The sequence below is a fragment of the Vombatus ursinus genome, unplaced genomic scaffold (assembly GCF_900497805.2).
Source record: "Vombatus ursinus unplaced genomic scaffold, bare-nosed wombat genome assembly UNPS02015175.1, whole genome shotgun sequence".
NCBI classification, from domain to species: Eukaryota; Metazoa; Chordata; class Mammalia; order Diprotodontia; family Vombatidae; genus Vombatus; species Vombatus ursinus.
Window position 1 is genome coordinate 7792967 of NW_020954953.1, and position 14118 is coordinate 7807084.

At 37.8% G+C, this 14118-nt stretch overlaps 1 non-coding gene across 1 annotated transcript; it reads left to right on the forward strand.

Moving 5' to 3' along the window:
• Positions 1 to 13952: 13952 nt before the first annotated feature.
• On the forward strand, positions 13953 to 14055 carry LOC114031552. The gene has a single exon (XR_003567753.1). It is a non-coding gene; the product is annotated as a U6 spliceosomal RNA (small nuclear RNA).
• The last annotated feature ends 63 nt before the right edge of the window (positions 14056 to 14118 follow it).

Sequence of the window (14118 nt, forward strand, 5' to 3'; positions counted from 1 at the left end):
AAAAGTGAACAGTTGATGGATATTTAGTTTCTTGTCTTGAGAATTTAAGAAAACTTTTGTATGAAAGCTTCAAATTGCTGGTACTCTTAGACCAAACTGAATCCAAATACACAGAGACCATTTGACCAACCTTGTCTTCCAAAGGAATAAAAGTAATTATTCCATTACTACTGCATATCTGAGATCTGATCAATTTCAGGCCAAGGTGAATCCTGGAGTTGAAAAAAAAATTCTTTCCTGCAAAAGAATCAGGCAAATTAATAACCTGAACCATTAAAATCCAAGGATTACAGTGCTGAGCACCTCCTTTGCCTGGATACTCTCTTCTTTTCTATTTGTTTCTCCTCCTACCTTTCTTGTCATTTCATCCCAGTCTCCTTTTCTTGATCATCATCCACCACTTACGAATGCATCTCTGTCTTAGGCCCTCTTCTCTCACTACACTTTTTCTCTTGGTGATCTCATCATTTCCTCCTGGGTTTAACTATTATCTACATGAAGGTAACTTCTAGATCTAGAAATCCAGTCCTAATCTATCTGTTGGATTTCATATTGGACATTATCAGTGAGATATATCATAGATATCTCATTTAGTCAGTGATCAAGCATTTACTAAGCACTCATTTTGTCCTAGGTACTATTTGTTTGTCCTTCATTTTCAAAGAGGACCAATGACATCACAGGTTGATGTCTTGACTCGTGTGTGAATTAGATTTAAGTGAAACAGAGTTGTGCAAAGTTGTCAGCCTCACTTTCTGTTCTAGAGTCATTGAAATCCAGTGGCAATTCAAAAGTCAGGATGACAGGCAGTGGTCTAGAATGCATTAGTTGACCTTGATGTCTTTGATATCTGACCAAACTCCAAGAGCTCCACAGTGCCTGTTTAAACTGCCTTCATGGCCATTGGAACAGATTGTTCTCATCTGCCCATTCTGTTGGAGGAAGACTTCGCATACTTGGGGTAGACACCTCCAGTGGGTTTGTGGGCTGTTGGTTACCCTCAGCTTGCTTTAGTCTGTCTGCTGAGATAGTTTACTGGAATGTGGTCACTGTCCATGCTACAGCTTCTTGGGGCCACAAGTGAGAGTTGAATGCAAAATGGACACAAGAGGTTGATGAGCAGCCCTTGGCAAGCCTTCATGCCAGAAGCACTAGTCCTCTTTGAATAGCTCATACACCCCTCTAAGCACTAGGGATGTGAAGAAAGGCAAAAACATGATCTCTACCCTCATTGGAACTCAACATGTACAGAATAGGTCATATGACCACATGTTAGATATACTACAGAGGAGATTCATGCACAGGTTGGACTATATTGCCACTAGAAGTCATTCTAACTCTCATATTCTAAGGTTTACTTTCTGTTTGGATAGAATTAATGAGAAGTCACTGCAATCTCTTATTCCCTCCTCTGTGCCTCTTTCCTTTTCTCCTCCCACCACCTCTCTCCGCTCTGTCTCCCAAGTCTGACCTATACTGAGTTGTTTTACCCATAAACTATGAATCCCTTAGATTAACATGTCTGGGCTCAGGGAATGGTAAGAAGAGGAATACTGTCAAATTATTATATATCTGCTGAAGTCCCTTTCTGACTATCACCGCCTTGTGATAATCTTAGTCTTTGTTGGGGTGAGTTTTGAGATACTAGGGAACCTCTTTTTGGCTAAGTCTCTTGTAAGCATGGTGTTATCACAGCATGCTACAGTATTTAGGAAAGTTAATATCTTTCATTTATTTTTTGGCTAAAGAGACAGTTCTAGCTCTTACCCAGATGTATTTGCAATCTAACCCTTTTTTGCCATTTTCTTGCATTAACAATATGTCACAGTCATGACCCTCAGAGTAAGAAGATAAATGATCAGGAGACAAATCAGGTTAAAATGGGCTTAGTGATCTTAGACATGGGGGGAAATATAAAATAGTTGGGATATTAATGTTAATTTATTGGTGGAACTATGAACTGATCCAACCATTTTGGAGAGCAATCTGGAATTATGCCCAACTAGTTATTAAACTGCCTATACCCTTTGATCCAGCAATACCAATACTAGGTCTGTTTCCCAATATGATTAGGGAAAAAGGAAAAGAACATATATGTTCTAAAATATTTATAGCAGCTCTCTATATGGTGACAAATAACTAGAAATTGAGGGGGATGCCCATCAACTGGGGAATGGCTGAACAAGTTACAGTAAATGGAAACATTCAGCATTCCTATAACATGCTACAGGTTTTAGATGGTTCAAATCACTCCCTATAGAATGTATCCATTTTACAATTGAAGAAGAGAAATACATTTACCGAGAAATAAACTGACTTCTAGGCATGTAGCATGTCAAGACTAAGACAACAATTCTCAGTTTAGCTAATAATTCTTAGTTAAACTGTGGCAGTATCCAAGGAACACCAACTAAAAGTGAAGGCACATTTTGTTTTAAATCTCAATTTTAAATCTCTGTAAAACCTTTCAATTCATACGGTACAATAGCTAAAATTTCCAGTGTATCTTACTGTGATATCTTCACTATTTGGGTCTACCCAGTATAAGGTATTATTTTTTTCCTCTGTTTTTTATACTCTTGGGCTGTCATAGAGCAATCAAACCTTTTTCACGCTGAGGAAGCAAATGGATTTTACTTCCCCTCAGATTAAAGGAGGTTTGTGATCAATGTTATTTCAAATGTCAAAAAATAAAAGACTGGATTCATTCATTCATACCAATATATTTTTTCAAAGAAAAAAATAGATGCCTTCCTTTCATTTCTAGATTTCTATTCATAGAACTAGAAAACATCCTCCATATATGCTGGCTGTTATTTCTTCTTCTCTATTCTAGACCAAAAATGGGAATACTAATTAGCAGAACAGTTGCCTTTCAGAACCTGTTGATTGACAGTGCATGGATCAGAAAGAGAAGGGAGATTCTCAAAAGCACTGGGGAGGCAAATTTTCATAAAAATCTAAAGAATATGGGTGGTGATTTGGGAGATCCAAGAATCAGACCTTGGTTAGAGGGTGGAAAGAACTGAAGCAACATGGCCCTTCCCAAGAACTGTTGACTTATGGCAGTGGGGTAGCACCTGGAATAATAGCTAACATTTATGTGGGACTTTAAGGTTTACAAAGTTTTATTATCCCCATTTTAATATAAGAAAAGTAAGACTTAAAGAGGTTAAGTGATTTTACATATGTTAACTCATTTAATCCTCACAACAACTCTGGGAGGTAGGTATTATCATTATCATTATTATCATTATCCTCCATTTTACAGATGAGAAAACTGAGGCTGAGTAAGTGATTTGCCCAGGATGATGTGGTTAGTAAGTATTTAACGCAGGAATCAAATCCAGGTCTCCCTGACTCTAAGTTTAGCACTCTACCCTGTGCCCCTAGGCTCTGGGCTTGCTCTTATTGCATTCGCACACACATGTTATAATGTATTCATGAAGGTTAATTCCAATTTTGTGGTGGTTAAATTGAAGGGGGACCATATAATCCCAAGCCAAATCAAACTTGCAGCTGGGAACAAGGATGCCAAATTTCATTACTGCTCAAAATTGTTTGGAGATTAAGTTTAGTTTTAGTAAAGATTTAAAAAAATAACTTTACAAGTGGTCTTAACTATGAATCTAAATGCCTTCTTGTGGCTATAGGATAGAGCATGATATGTCAGGACATTTTTTTGTTGTTGTTGTTGGGAGGTATCTAGTGTTTCTTCTTTCCCATCCTGCCATAAATTCCAAGAAGACAAGATACTTCCTTGGAACATCTTAACGTTTCTTTTCTGAGATCTCCCAAGAATTCCTAAATACATACAAAAAAAAAACTTGAGAAAAAGAACATTCAAAACATTTTTGGTTGGAAAGAAGGTGTTTGCTAAACAGACAGAGAATGCCAGCTATGGTGACCGTGTACCTGGTTAGATATCATTAAATACATGTCTCAGTAATGCCTTAGCCATTTGACTTTCCCAACCTTGTTCTAGAATCACATCTTGGCATCTTACAGCATTTCTGATCACTATTAGTGATCAGTGTTGTCCTCCCCCCACCAACTAAATATCTATGAGTAATACACAAGGGTATCTTAATTTCTCAAGAGGTAGAGAGTAAATTTCCAGAGGTCCAACTTAATTTGAAGCAAATGCATAGTAAGAATGCTGGTACCTTAAGCATAAAAAGATGTGGAGGTTTTTGTTTATTTGTTTGTTTTCTGGTCTAGACATAGGACTTCATCAGTGTAGGGGGCTACCCGAATAGGAATCCTCTCTATCAATGCAAATCTGGAAGTCCTTTACAATTTAAAGTCTTAGAGAGTTGCTTGGGGCATGGAGAGGTTGAGTGATTTGCCCACAGTCATGATAACTAGTATGTGTCAAAGGCCCAACTTGCCCTGATACTGAGGCCAGCTCTCTATCCACAATACCACACTGCCTCTCATAAAGAGGAATATTGGTTGGGGAATAGGTAGGATCATCAGACTTGCAAAAACTAGCAGCAAGTCAGAGAACAATATAAATGCCACACTTTGCAAAGGGGAATCTGAGACCAAGGAACATCAGACATCATGTGCAACTCATGAGGAAAGAATTCTACATGACCACATCAGTGAGAAATCATTCCAATTTTCTCCAAGGTCTTCAGAAAGAATTTAACATGCAACAGATGAAGAGTGGGCAAAGATGTGCTCTTTTTTGAACGTAAGGCGGTTTATTTAGACTCGCTAGGGAATGCTTTTTGACAGAGAAGAGCACTTCAGTCTCTTCTTGGCCTTCCTATATGCTATAGGTAGAATATATTGAATCAAAAATATGTTCCATAAAGAGCTGGAGGGACAAGGGACTTTAGAGGCTGTCTATTCAAACATGCACATTTTTAAAAAGAGAAAACTGAAGTCCCATATCCTATGTCATAACAGGTAGTAAGTAGCCATCAGGATTTAAACCCAGGCTCACTGACTTCAGTCCTAGCACTCTTTCCATCACACCATACATTCTCTCTCTCTGTTAGGGTAGAGTGTTGGATCTGCAGTCAGGAAGACCTGAGTTCAAATCTGGCCTCACACATGAGCTATGTGTCTTTGGGCAAGTCACCTAACCTCTCTCTGTCTCAGTTTCCTTATCTATAAAATGGAGATAATAGCACATACTCTCTAAGGTTATAGAAATGGCAGCTATTATTAAATTTAGAGAATTCAATTTAATTGAATGAACAGAAACATTTATTAAGTCACTACTAGGTATGAAGCCTAGTGCTAGAAACTGAAACAAGGGAGGCAGCATGGCTTTTTGGTTAGAGCCTTCCTTTAATTCAGAAACACTTGGCTTCATCCTCTTAGCCTCAGTTTCCTCCTCTGGAAAATGATAATAATAGTACCTACTTTATAAAGTTGTTGTGATAATGAAATCAAATGATATAATTTATATATAATTACATAAATATTAGTTATTAGTGGTTGGAAGAATTTCCCACATCAATAAAATTATAGACATAGCACTCCACCCAAAAATATGCCTGCCTACTATGCTAGGAAAATAAAGGCAAAAATGAAAATTTTTCCCATTCAGGAGGTTACATTCTATTGTAGAGAAACAACATGTTTATAGAAGATTAAGTACAAAATAAATGTAAAGTCTTCTTCATGGGCTGGAGAACCACTTCTTGCACTGATCAAGGGAGTTTCTACTTGAAGGAGTAAGGAAAGACCTCTTGGGGAGGTCGAAAAAGCCAATTTGGCCATTTCTGAAAATTTTAGATTTAATTATTTTGTGATTCTTTTGTTCTTCCTAAGAAGCAATGTGTCAGAAAACTCTAAGGATAGAGTATCTTAAAGAAAAATTACTATTTACCTCTTGAGAAATTAAATTGTCTTTGCATATTATCCACAGATATTTAGTTGGGGGAGGAGAGAACTTTGACCAATATAAGTGATCAGAAATACCATAAAAAACAATGATGTATTTTTAAAGGAATACTTTTCCAAATTAGCTGTAAACCCCTGTCTATAGGTGAATGACTATTTTTACATACACAGTAGCAGAACAATTACAGAATTGCACAAACTTTGAATGTTTGGCCAGAACAAAAAAACCAGAAGGAGGCGGTCCTCACAGTACCATGTTCTATAGAGACCCAGATGTAAGAATTGCTATGATCACAATGGCGACTGTAGGTGAAGTAACAGTCAAGAGATGCTACTCATTTTACTGTTTGTCTCCACTTCTCTCACTCTTAGCCCCTCTCTTCTAACTCCTTCCATGCCTAATTGGCTGGTAAGAAATGAGAAGGAAAATCATCTGCTCTCAGTACAAATCCCCAAGCACACAAGCATGCATAGAATAACAAGATCTTGAGTTTGACAACAAATCGCCTAGAGGGAGATGTAGACAGCAGGCAGAAAGAACCATCAGGACTAAACCACCACCATGACCACAGCTTCTCTTTAGACTTCTCAGAAAATGACACAGGACACCATGCCCAAGAGCTCTAGAAAGAACAGTGTACCCTAGGCACTGGCCCTGCCTCCGGCCTGGTCTGATCTCCATCATTCGCGGACCAATCCCTGTGGAGACATGGCCTGGCAGCTGTCTCTGCAGGTGCCACAGCTCCTGCCTCCTCAATAGCCATAACTAATGAAAACCCAGGAAAGAAAGTCTTTATGACCAAAGTCCTCGGTACTATCAATTGGTTTGATGTCAGAAACAGACATGCTTTGGGCAATAGAAATGGGGCTTCAAAGGACCTGGGTATGAAATCCAGCTCTGCCATTTACTGACTGTGTTACCTTGGGTCACTTTACCTCTCTTATTTGTAAAATGTGGGGGCTGGACTTAATGATTGGTGAGATCTCTTTTGGCTCTATACCTATGAAGGGGTCATTTCACTTCTCTGTTCTACTTTTTACCGTAAGGGCACAAGTATAACTTAAGGGAATTTCTCACATTTTTTGGTTCATTGTCTGACCCAGATAATCTGGGTACTTCCTATTTGTTACTGTCCAGTGTGTTATCACCAACTTACCTTGCAAGCGGGTGGCTCACAAAGCTTGAGAATGAAAAGTACCATAGATTTAGAGCCACAGATACCCTAAAGGTCATCTAGCCTAGCCCTCTCATTTTATAAGTGAGGAAACAGACCCAGGTATTTAGTAATTTGTCTAAAAAGTATTGTATAGGTTAATAAGTTGCCAAGTTAGGACTAAAACCCAGGTCTTCTCTCTCTAAATCTACCACTTTTTCCATGTGCCAAGTTACTCATTTCACAAACACAATCTATATTGGAACCCAGACAGATAACATTCAGGGAACAATAAATGAACAATCCTTCCCAAATAGGGGAGTGAACAGTCAATCCTTCCCCAGAGACCTGTGTAGCATCAGCCATTTATAAACATGTTCTGAGTAGAGTGCTCACCTCTAGCCATCCAGGGTGGCCTCTCAATACATGCCTCCTATGGAGACTCTCATGGTTCACTGCTTCATTAGATCCCCCTATACAGTTTATCTCTCCATCTGTAAAATATAGCACACTGTTCTGCCTACAGTTGCAGATAGATGACATGCACGATTCCCTTTCCAAAGGAAGTAACCCTCTCTCAAGACTATAGGGCCTTCAGAGTCTTTGTCATGACTGAGTGATTATAGTTAAAAATTGGGCTCCAGACTAACATGTCTCCATTTCCCTTGTATGTGGTTCCCAAGACTTTGGGTCTCACATAGGAGTTTACCCATAATGGGTCAGGAACACACCTGTGCCCTTAGTTATGAGAAGGGGTCCTTCCACTCTCAAACCCCACCTGATATTCTCGGGTTTTCCTTGATAAAATAGCACATGGGGGAAGTCAAACACAATTCTGGATAGATGCTACTATACACAGTAACAGATTCAAGACATGATTTAGAATCTTTCTAAACCTATGTTTACACACTTGGTGATAGAACAATTATGGAATTTCACTAACTGTGAACATTTGGTCAAACCAAACAACCGCAAGTGATCTGTCTTTTAGGCAGCACATTCTACACAGGCCCAGAAGTAGAGGCAGATTTGATTCCAAAGGCTCATTATCTTCCTGCCACATCAGCTGATCTTCCCACTAATTAGTAACAATAACTCATAATTTTGTAGCACTTTATGGTTCACAAAGGATTTTTTTTTCACAACAATCAGTTTTCATGGCTCCCAATAACTTTAAAGGGCAATGCAGGTGTGTGTTTAAGAAGAGGCTGAGGTGGGGTAGGGGTGGGGGGCTGATACTATGTTGTTTTGTTGCTAAACCCATTCCCCACCACTACAGACCCCAAGATGATGATTCTGTACCTTCTTCTTCCCATGAGGTTCTGTCGTGGAAACCTGTAGCCTTTCTCTGTTGGCTTGAGAAAGCCTTGGGAAAGCCTGTCTTTGTTTGAAATGTTTATTCTAAATTTATAAATAGTATTAATCAGAGGCATTTTTAGTCTGTATAGTAATATTGGGAATGCAGTTGGGAGGAGACAATTGAGAGGGAAGCATCTCCAGAGAAGAGAGAGATAGATCCAATATTGAAATGTTTTGTCAAATTACTGTTTCTGGCTGGGGGCTCAGAAATGAATGAAAGAAAGAAAGAAAGAAAGAAAGAAAGAAAGAAAGAAAGAATGAAAGAAAGAAAGAAAGGAAGGAAGGAAGGAAGGAAGGAAGGAAGGAAGGAAGGAAGGAAGGCAGACAAAAAGAATGAAAGAAAGAAAGTGGACAGAACTACAGATTATTTGATGGTACTTCCCATCACAGAGAATAAGCATCTAGTTAGCAGTGGGGAAAGGATATGTGGCAAATAGGAATGGTTAGGCAGCATTGCTCATTATATCACCACTCCATCACCATGTGTGTATACTCTTTGACCCAGTCATATCACTACTAGGTATATACCCTAAAGAGATTGAATACAAAGAAAAACAATTCATATGAACAAATGTATTGATAACAGTGCTTTAGTGCCTTTTATTGTAGCAAAGAACAAAAAACAAAATGGGTACCCAACCCATCAAGTGGGGTATGGCTAAACAATTTACGGTATATGAAAGTAATGGATTATTATTGAACCATAAGGAAGACAAAAATGATGGATTCAGAGAAACCTAGGAAGAGTTGTATGAGCTGATACAGAGTTCTGGGCAGAATAAGGAGAGTAGATCTTTGTTAGTTCCAATTTTGTGGTCAAGGAAACATTGGAAAGAACAGTAAAAGCTTATTGCTATGCTAGGTTGGTTATCTTTTTAGCGGATAACTGCTTTCATTTCTCTTTTTTAAGTATTGAAAACTCAGACCCTAGGCTCTGATAGTGAGCTTTCATCTTAGACATCTAGCCCAGGCATGGTATCTGTCTTGAAACCCCACTTCCTTCACTGTTTCTAGTATGCCTCACCCTCCCCAACCTGTACTCAGACTGTTAGGCGTAGGGGATTTCCCAGGCCCTGAGTCTACTATGATATTTCCCAGCCATATCTAAACCATGCCACTCATACTCTGGACTCTTCTTTGTCCACCACCTCTTACAACTTGGACCCTGATTTCTGACTGGAGAGCTTTTAACTGACCTTTCCTGGTCCTGGTCCCACCACAAAACTTCTTGGACATTTACAAGCACCCTACTTCTATATCTTGTGCCACTAAATATCTTGTCTTGCCCTATTAAAATATGAACTTCTTGTTGGTGATTATCTTGCTTGCCTATATTTGTATCTTGGCACTTAGCACACTTCCAGGCACATATTAAAACTTTAAAATGCTTCTTCTTTTCCTTTTCTTCTTTCTTTCTTTCTTCTTTCCTTCCTTCCTTTCTTCCTTCCTTTCTTTCTCTTTTTTTCTTTCCTTCCTTCCTTAGAACATACTATAGAGTCTATGTGACTCTAGTTCATTTCACTAAAACGATTTTGAAATGTTTGCCTTCTTTTTGGAGGAAGGTTGGGAAATATTACCTTGTTATCCCAGGATTGGATTTTTCCTTTTCTGTTTGCCATTGTTTCTTTTTTTTTTTAATGTCCATGCAAAGCCCATCTGCAACAAGTTCCTCTGAATCCCATTTATAGCATTTCTAAGTGGTCCTTTTGGAGAGGAAATGTTTATTTGGTGACTCTGGCTGCTTTCTGTTTTCTCATACTGAATGGGAAGCTCTGTTTATCCACTGGGAATGCTACAGTTAATGGGAAACAAATGATGGTCAGACATGTTTTAAACTTACTGCAAAGATTTTCTTGGTTTGAGTTCAGAGCTTTATCTTTAAATATGGAATTTGGATCTTCCTTCTCTTTTTGGAATTTGAAATTTGTTTTATGCTAGTAATAAGATTCAAATTCAGGATATCTGTCACTCTTGCCTCCATAGATACGATTTAAAAAGACATTTATATTCAAAGGAGTCCCAATGAAGGGAAAAGAAGTTTCTTTTCCATATTTGGTACTTTTAGTGATTTATATAAAAGTATTTATGAATATAAAACAAAAACATTTGGTGGGAAGAAACAGAAAAAAGAAATGGGCTTATGAGTCAGGAGAAACCTGAATTGTGTGACCACGGACAAATCACAGAATATCTCAAAGCTTCAATTTCTTTAACCATAATATGGAGATTATAATCCTTGTAATACATACCTTATTTTGTTTTGGGGAAAATCAATGAAATAACATATATAAAGCATATTTAGTATAAAGTATAAGTATATATATATTATATATATATATATATATATAAAGCATAAGTATATTGTTGTTTTTTGTCCTTCGTTTTCAAAGAGGAACAATGACATCACGGGATGATGGCTTGACTTGCGTGTGAATTGGATTTCAATGAGGCAGAGTTGCACCAAGTTGTCAACCTCACCCTCTCTTCCAGAGTCATTGAAGTCCAGTGGCAAGACAAAAGTCAGGATGAGGGGGATTGGAACAGATTACCAACTTTTTAATTGTGCTAAGATTTTAAAAACAATTATTATTTGCATGGCATTTTTTAGAATTTGTTTTAAAGTCTAAATTTTATCCATGTAAGTCCTACTCTGATGCTTCTTCACAGTCTAGAGATGATGCTGGGTTATCAAAAGCTATGTCAGTGAATAACAAAAACTGGCACCTTCTAGGAATTTCAAAAAGGCTTAAATTATGGTTCCAGACATAGCAGCCTGATTTATGACCTGAGGACTATTCTATTTAAGTATGGAGAAGGATGGTCACTAGGTAATGAATTCTTTGGCCATGGTGGTAGCTTCTTGGTGTAGCACCAGATCTGGAGTCAGAAAGACCTGAATTCAAATCCAGCCTTAGACTCTTACTAGCTGTGTGACCCTAGGCAAATTCACTTAACCTCTCTCTGCCTCAGTTTCCTCATATGTAATATGAGGATAATAATGGTACCTACCTTCCAAGGTTGTTGTAAGGATAATATGAAGTTTTTGTAAAGTGCTTTACAATCTTTAAGGTGCTGTGTAAATTCTAGTTATCATCATCATCATTATTGTTATTATTTTTATTATTGCCCCCAAAGCAGATAAAAATACAAAATGTTTCTCAATCATGGCTCCTTTCTAAATCCACATTGATGGTAGTAGGATGGCAGAAGAGGGAGCAGAAAGCACTAAGAATAATTGAACTGTTAATCATTCCCTTGATGTAAGATCTTTTTCCAATAACAAGTGAGTTGAATTTCAGTTCAGTCATTTTTCAGTTGTGTCCAACTCTTCTTGACCCCATTTGGGGTTTTCTTGGCAAAGATACTGGAGTTGTTTGCCATTTCCTTCTCTAGCTCATTTTACAGATGAGGAAACTGAGGCAAACAGGGTAAGTGACTTGCCTAGGGTCACACAGCTAGTAAGGATCTGAGGCCAGATTTGAATTCTGGAAGATGAGTCTTCCTAACTTCAGGTCCAGCATTCTATCCACTGTGCCACCTACCTTACTGAGATGAAACACCCCTGGAAAAACTGAAGTGCATCAATATTAAAGGCATTAGAACCCCATAGGACTAGAAGAATCACATGGGTTACACTCTCTTCCAAAGGAGGATTCTCAAAGGAGGTTGTACCTGTACTGACAGGTAACAGACGCCAACTAGATGGTAAGTTTCATGAAGACAGAGGGCAGTATTTTATTTCAACCTTCAAACCTCTCAGAATGTAACCCTGTACTCTGAATGAAATAGTTGGCTAACAAATATTTGTTGAATTGACATGAAGATATATGTCTATTCCTATACCTACATCTAGGTCTATACATGAGAGGTAATATGGTACAGTGGATAGATGGACTTGGTATCAGGAATTCCTGGGTTCTAATCCCACTTCTGACACTAGCTGTGTAACTTTTGGCAAGACCCTTAATCATGCTACACCTCAACCTCCTCATTTGTAATTTTGTTATTCAGTTGTATTTGACTCCTCATAACAACATTTTGGGGTTTTCTTGGCAAAGATGCTGCAGTAGTTTGCCATTTCCTTCTCCAGCTCATTTTACAGATGAGGAAACTGAGGCAAACAGATTCAGTGACTTGTCACACAGCTAGTAAATGTCTGAGGCTGGATTTGAACTCATGAAGATGAGTCTTCCTGATTCCAAGCCCAGTGTTCTATCTACTACACCACCTAGCTGCCCTCTCATCTGTAAAAGAGGGTAATAATACTTACTGGACTTTGCTTAGAGGGTTGTTGTGATGCCCAAATAAGGTAATATAAGTAAAGAGCTTTGCAAATTTTAAAGTGCTATGTAACGACTAATTATCAGTGCAAATAGTTGACAACTTAAATTTGTGTGTGCAAATCCTGAAAAGAAAGCTGTCATCCTTACATGCATGTCTTTTTTTGCAAGAATACCCCTTCAGTCCTTTACAAAATTGGCTTATTAGACATCTTGAACTGTTTTTCATATGCTTTCAACTTGATTGAAACCCCAAAGATTTTTTTTTGTATTTTTGCAAGAACTCTTTCTTAAGGACTGAATGCCATAGTACAAATTTGATTTATGATGATTCACTTACAGTTATTTCATTAAAATTTCACTTAGACCCCATTTCAACCTCACTCCCAGTCCTCCTCATCTTGAGGAAGAAATTACTAAAATCGTGTAATAACCAAAAGTTCTACTCCAGTCTGAAATTACAAATCTTTTCATTTTCAGAAGGTTCTGACTGGTCCATGGAGGTAATCTTTGGCTTAAAGAGATTTTCATTTGCTATCGCCATGATGTTATTCTACCTATATTGAGTGGCAGCATGGAGTAGTGGAAAGGGCATTGGAAGAGAGCTCAGAAGATTTAGGTCCAAAAACCAGCTCCTCTGCTTAAAAACTATCATTTAATTTCTTAGACAAGGGTTAATCTTTATCTTTTTTGTGTCACAGACCCCTTTAATAGTCTGGTGAACCTATGAACCCCTTCTCAAAATAATTATCTTAAATGCATAAAAGAAATACATATGATTACTAAGGAAACCAATTATATTGAAATACAGTATGCCAAAATATTTTTTTTAAAAACCATTCACAAACCCCAGGTTAAGAACACTTATCCTAGAGTCTCAGGTTCCTCATTCATAAAATGGGAATAAAGATACTTGCCCTCCAAAACTTGAAGGACAATTTTAAGGATCAGGTGACATAGTGCATGTAAAAGTACCTTCCTGCCTAAAGGATTAGATAAATTTAAAGTGTATAGTCCTGAAGGTACATGTAGCAGGCAATATGCAGATTTACATTTGTTTGCCAGACAATTTTTTTAGGATTACATGCCAATTCTGAACACACAGAAAATCCAATAATCTTCTCACTAAGACTTATACTTGCTATAAGGAAATTTATAATGAGAAAAATAGGGGCATTTAAAAAAAAACCATCTCTGTATCAGTTTACCAAAAAAGCATTAATAAATAGTGCCTTTGAGTCTCCTTAAGAAGTTCTTAAAAGAACTGTCAGACTCCCTTCTAGAACCTGTCTGGTACTTGTTTTGGCTACACATATACTAAAATCAGAAAGATACAGAGAAGATTTGCACAGCTTCTGAGCAAGGATGACATGAAAATTTGTGAAGCCTTCCATATTTTTGAGAGAGAGAGGGAGGGAAGAAGAAGAAGAAGAAGAAGAAGAAGAAGAAGAAGAAGAAGAAGA